Below are 6,763 nucleotides of genomic sequence, written 5' to 3'. Positions count from 1 at the left end.
AATAAGAGGGAAGGTATACTAAAGAGGCAGTAGTCAGAAGCAAAACAGACTTTTGAGGAAGGGCAAGGTAAAAAAAGAAAAAAAAGAGAGAGAGGAAGAAGGATATATATATATATATAATTTTCTTACGTATTTCAATCAATTATTGTCCACTATCAAATACTACTCATAAAAGTTTACCGATGTTTTTAATACATTCAAGGATAGCTTCAGTTCATGGGCAAAAGATTCTTGTAAAAATTTACATTGGTGAAAAAGTAGATATTTGTGTTGGTAGTTATTGATACTATTGATAGTACTTTTAGCAAACTTTTTTTCTGGTTAATAATATTGGATGTTGCTCCCCACTACCCTGACCATGACTCTGCTATCTTCCCAGTTTTCACATTTCTTGAGACTTATATCTCAAAATGCACAAAATTATGTCAGATGCAGTATGAACTTCCTCAGCGTAGACGTTTTCTAGTTAGGTTGTTCATCTTTGATGTTTTCAGTGTTATTTCTATTTTCTCTATGGAGACATATTGAACTATGATATTATGGTGCAAATGTGGTAGATTCATGATTGTTTTTTTTCACCTTTGAGGAATTTTACAATGCTGATAAATATCTTTTATAGATACTCTCCCTATTTTTTTTGTTTTCCTTAAGAGTATATTCTATGTTCTCCTCTTATTTGTTTAATTATTCCTTTGCAATCTTCATTGGATCATCATCCATATTATGCCTCTTGTGAGTGTTCAAACAAGGTTCTTGGAAGATGCCCACTAGATGTTTATTTCCAACTCTAATAATTCTCATGAGGTCAAGTCCTATATCAACTATTGTAAAATTCTGACTGGATATCAGAGACATTTTTTCCCCCTCAAGGATCTTATATTTTAGTAAGGGTTTTAAAGGAACATGTAAAAGTAAATATGTGTGAGAAGTGTTGTGTAGGCCTGGGACAGAGAAAAACAAGGTCAGAGCTGGCCTATCAAAGTCAAGGGGAGTTGCAGAAGTAGAATTCATTTTCCAGAAGATTGCAGAAGAAGAGAGTGGGGATGAACTATATGGTCAATATTCTCTGTTTTACCTGGAAAGACTTGTATGAACTGATGCTGAGTGAAGTGAGCAGAAGCAGGAGAACATGTTACATTATGTGACTTCTGACTTTGTTAGACTTAGCTCTTCTGAACAATGCAGTGATCTAAGACAGTTCCAAAAAACTGATGATGGAAAATGCTATCCACATTCAGAGAAAGAACTAAGGAGTGTGAATGCAGATCAAAGCAAACTATTTTCTTTTGTTGTTGTTGTTGTTTTCTTTCTCTTGGTTTTTCCCTTTTATTCTTATTCATCTTTCACAACATGATTAATGTGGAAATATGTTTAATATGATCATATATTAGAGCCCATATTAGATCGCATACCATCTTGGGGAGAGGAGAGGGGAAATACACAACTCAAAATCTTATAAAAATGAATATTAAAAATATTTTTTTACAATTGTCTGTTTTATGTTTTATAATCCTTTCACTTATTAAAAAAATTTCTCCCACTCATAGCTATGAAAGGTATGTGATCTTGTTCTCATCTAATTATTTTTATTCTGTGAATTATATTTAGTTCAGCTAATGCATTTTGAGCTTACCATGGTGCATGGTAGGAGATTGGTAACTCAATTTCTACCAATCCACTTTCTAGTTTTCATAGCTCAACTTGTCAAAAAGGGAATCTCTCCCCTTATAAATTATATTATTTGGTTTATCCAAGAGTCGGATACTGTTTTCAAATGTTTCTGTCTATTCTTTATCTTGGCTGTTCTGTTTTAACCACTACCAAAGAGATTTGATGTCTACTGGTTTATGAAAAAGTTTGTGGTCTGGTAATGCCTTTTATTTATACCTTTTCCTATTATTTTCCTGGAGAAAGGACTTTTTTGATTATCCAAATGAATTTTATAATTTTAATTGATTCTATAAAATATTTCCTTTGTAACTCAGTTGTCATAACACTAAACCAATAAATTAAAGAAGCATTGTTATTTTAACCTCTCTCCAGACTTTTATATCTATTTTTGTAAAAGAAAATAATGTTGTATTTATAGAAATCTTGTGTGCATCTTGCTAGGTTAACTCCAAGATGTTTTTTGCATGTTGCTATTTTGAACAGAATTTGATCAAACCATAGAAATACATTAAGTACCAGACTCAGTGCTAAATACTGGGTATACAAAAAAAAGTGAAACAGTACATGCTCCCAAGACCCTTATATTCTATCTCTACTCATGGAAATTTTGGATAGAATATAAGATCTGTAAAGGCAGTTACTGTTTCACTCTTGTTATCTCATCTCCAGCACTGACAACAGGGCCTGGGACAAATCAAGTGTTTAATAAATGCTTGTGGATTGATCAAAATTTCATTCAAAAAATAAAAAGCAGAAAATATTTAAAGTGCAAGTGTGTGTGTATACACACATACATTTTAGACATAATATTCTAAGATTCTATGCTATGTATATAAATATGTGTGCATATGTATACATACATATATACATGTATATACATTCATACTTACACACATATGCATGAACAAAAACATATAAAAGGCTGAAAGAACAACTTGGAGGCAATTTCTCTTGTCAAAGTGAGAGGTGATAAGGGCTTGAATTAGAGTGGTAGACATATGAATGGAGAAGACGGGAAGAATGTGAGAGAGATGCTGTGGGAATAGAATCAATAAGACTTGGTAACTGATTGTATATAAATGATGAAGAATAATGAAGAACTAAGTATGGCCCCAAGGTTGCTAACCTGGGTGTCTGGAAGAATAGTGGTTTCATCAAGAAAAAGGTTATTGTGGAAAAAGGAGTGGGTAGTAGGGAGGGGCATTAATGAATTCTGCAAACTCAGAGCAGGTACAGACACTAGAGTCCATCCCTGTCATTTTACAGATAAGGAAACTTTGGCATAGGGAGATTAAATGACTTGTCCAGAGTTCTGTTTGAGAAAAAAAATAAAAACAAATTGAATCCAGATCATCCTGACTTCTAGTACAGTGGCTTATCATTACATGCTGAATTTGAAATGCCTAAGTGATATCCAGATTTAAATGTCCAACAGCCAGTTGGTGGTGCAGGGTAAAAGCTCAAGAAACAGACCAAAGTTGGATACATGGATCTTTTTTTCATGTATTCTTCCTGGTTTTTGTTTGTACTTTACAGAAACACATGATTTGCATAGGGATAAATTTTGTGTCCTGCTACCTTATTGATGGTGCAATAGAAAGAGTATTGGATTTGGAGTCAGATTACCTTGGTTTAAATTCTATCTGTATGAACTTGGGCAAATCTCTTAATGTCAGTGAGCCTAACTTTTTCATCTGTCAAATCAGGAGGTTGGACTAGATGATATCCAAAGTCCTTTCCAGATCTATAGCTATGTTCTTATTATCAATTAGTTTTTTCACTGATTCTCTGGGGTTTTCTTAGTACATTATCATGTTACCTGTACATAGAGACAATTCTGTATTTTCTTTGCTAATGTGTACTGTTAATTTTGTTCTCTTTACTTATTGTTATAGCATATTTCTGGAAGAATATTAAATAATAGTGATGAGAAGGTTCACATGTCCCATTTTCTCTCTCTCTTCTTCCCCACTCTTCTTTTCATTGTTCTACCTTTCCACTCATTTGGATTCTGGATTCTGGGATATCTTTTTCTTTCTCCCATTATGTTATTCTTCGTAACTCCCTCAGTTCTTTCCCTCACATTCTCCACTCCCACATGGGTAGTTACTCGAGCTATGGGACCACCTTAGACTTACTTCCATTTACAATTCAGATGTCTTAGTGCCACACTAAGGTTTTCTCTAAGTAAAAATATGAATGCTTCTCAAATTTTCATGTCATCCCTTTTTTTTAAGCAATTGGGGTTAAGTGACTTGCCCAGGGTCACACAACTAGTAAGTATCAAGTGTTTGGTCTGAGACTGAATTTGAACTCAGGTCCTCCTGACTTCAGGGCCGGTGCTCTATCCACTGCACCACCTACCTGCCCCAAGAATTTTCATGTCATCTTTGCCCAGGGCCCACACTAATCTTCTCTCTATCATTCCAGTGTCAGTATATATGCTGCCAAAGTGAGCACTGCCAGAGACATTTCAAACTCAACATTTATAAAATAAGACTCATTAGTATCTCCACTCAAATCTGGCCCTATTCTTAGCTTCTATAGTTCTTAGAGGGCAACACCATCTTTACAATCATTCAGATTCTTAAACTCCAAGTTCTCCTTTACCTCTTATTTTCCTTCACCAGTGATTTCTCATCCATTGCTTAACCATTTTGAAATTATGTTGGCAGTAGATCTCTCCTCATATTGACTCAGAGAGACACCTGAATTTGAGCCTTTGTTACCTATTGATTAGATTATTACAATAGGCTTCTAATTGATCATCCTACCTGAAGTATCTCCCCTGTGCAGTCCACTCTCCACTCATATTGCCAAAGTGATATTATTAAAGCATTTCTAAGCATCTAATAATTCTCCTGCTCAAAAAGTTTCTGCAGCTGACTCTTCAGAATAAAATACACATTCCTCTTCTTTGTATTTAAGATTTTTCTTAAGACTTGGCTCCAAGGAATCTTTCTAGCATTAGTAAGCATTAAACCTATTAAACCCTTGGAGGCAAATAAGGAAATTGCCTCCTAGTTGTTCTCCCAGCCTTGTATACATTTCCATTCATGCATTTTGTTCATACACATAAACACAAATTTACATACATAGGATAGGGTCATAGAATATTCTGTCTAAAATGTGTGTATACACACACACACACACATGCACTTTAAATGTTTTCTGCTTTTTGTCTTTTGAATGAAATTTTGATCAATCCACAAGCATTTATAGTAAAATCAAATCAATCTTCTATTTCTCATAACTGACATTCCCCCTCACACCACTGTGGTGGGTGTTTCCCCTAATGTCTAGAATACACTCATTCCTCAGCTCAATCTCTTAAAATCCATAGTTTCTTTCAAGGTGAGCTGAAAAGCCACTTCCTACATGATATCTTTCCATATCCTTAAATTTTTTTTTAGCACTTTGTTGTCAAATTACCTTGAAACTTTTTTGTATTTATTATGTATGTGTATAGTGTTTCCTTGTATATAAGTTACTTAAAAATAATGACTACATTTATACACACATACATATGTATATAATAGTGTAAATTTAAATACACACATATATGTATATGTAACCACACATGTGTATATTCATATTTATCTAGCTACTTTCTCATACCTGGAACACAGTGGGTACTTAATAATTGTTTATTAATTCATAGTGAAAAGTAATTTCTATAGAAAATCCCAGTATATCCTTTCCATTTTTATTATCATCATTTTAGTTTCTTGACATCTAAGAGACTTGGCTTTGGACACTGACTCAGCTGTTTACTTTCCCTCTGGGCTAGTTATTTAATCACAATGGGCCTCAATTTCTTTATCACTAAAATGGGAATAATAATAGCAGCTACCTCCAAGGATTACTTTGAGAGTCACTTTAGCTAATATGTGTAAAGCCACTTCCAAACCTTAAAGTAGGGGAAGGAAAAGCAATCAGCATTTACATAAAGTCTACTCTGTGGCAGACACTGTACTAAATGCTTTAAAAAATATATTTCATTTGATTCTCAAAATAGTCCTGTGAGGTAGGTTGCTTTGTGGATAATGGCTGTCATAGCTAGGTTGTTAATAAACATTTATTAAGTGCCTCCTGTGTTTCAGGCACTGTAGTAAGTGCTGGAGATTAGAATGCAAAAAAAACAAGATATCTGAGAGGGACTGCTATTTCTAAAATTCTTGGGTTCAGCATCCTGGGTTCTGAACACAGGGGTCTTATGTACACTGGTATTTGAAGTGATGGTGGTGGTATGACTCCTCATCCACATCTCACCTCTTTCATAATATTTCATAATATTGTTTTGCCTAGCTTGGCTCATCTGTATTGGCATTAATAGTCTATCCTACAAACAAACAAACAAAAACATACAAGAACTGATACTTAAGATACCCTGTGTACAAATTACTCTTCTAGGTAACAAGGATGCAAATAAAAAGATGAAAAATTGCCCCTGACAATGTGTATTTATAAGATAAAACAATGACAGAGAGAGAGAGAGAGATAGGGAGACAGACAGACAGATAGACAGAGAAGGGGAGGGAAGAGAAAGGAGAGGAAGAGGAGAGCAGAGCAGAAAAAAGAAGAGGAAAAAGAAAAGGGAGATAGAGAGAAACAGGAAAAAGACAGACCAGACAGAGAAAAATAAAGGCAGATAGAGAGGGAATATATAGAGAATAAGAGAGAGAGAGAGAGAGAGAGAGAGAGAGAGAGAGAGAGAGAGAGAGAGAGAGACAGTTGTTGAGAGAAATCAAACATGAACAAGCTGGAAAATCTTAAAAAGAGAGGAGGTATAAAGTAAGGTGAGACTTGAATAAAGGTAAGGTTTTTAAGTAGCACAGATTTAGATAGTGCGATTGATTGATTGACAGATAGACAATGAGTGAGCAGTTGTGTTTCAGGCACTGTGCTAAGTGCTCAGAAAAACAAATAAACAAACAAAGAACAATAACAAAAACTAAGACAATCTTTACTAACAAGGAGTTTACATTCTAATAGGATAAAAAAAAGCATGTGACAACATATAAATGGTAGATGAAAATTGGGAGACATGGACACTCATAGAGATAGTCAGAAAATGAAACAGATGCCTAAA

At 34.4% G+C, this 6,763-nt stretch overlaps 1 non-coding gene across 1 annotated transcript; it reads right to left on the bottom strand.

The window, feature by feature from the left end:
• Positions 1 to 4,024: 4,024 nt before the first annotated feature.
• Positions 4,025 to 4,131, bottom strand: LOC114028212. Its single transcript, XR_003567335.1, has one exon. It is a non-coding gene; the product is annotated as a U6 spliceosomal RNA (small nuclear RNA).
• Between the last annotated feature and the right edge of the window lie 2,632 nt (positions 4,132 to 6,763).

Source organism: Vombatus ursinus, unplaced genomic scaffold (assembly GCF_900497805.2).
Source record: "Vombatus ursinus unplaced genomic scaffold, bare-nosed wombat genome assembly UNPS02014872.1, whole genome shotgun sequence".
NCBI classification, from domain to species: Eukaryota; Metazoa; Chordata; class Mammalia; order Diprotodontia; family Vombatidae; genus Vombatus; species Vombatus ursinus.
Note: the sequence above shows the minus strand (reverse complement) of the source record. Positions and strands in the feature narration are given on the sequence as shown.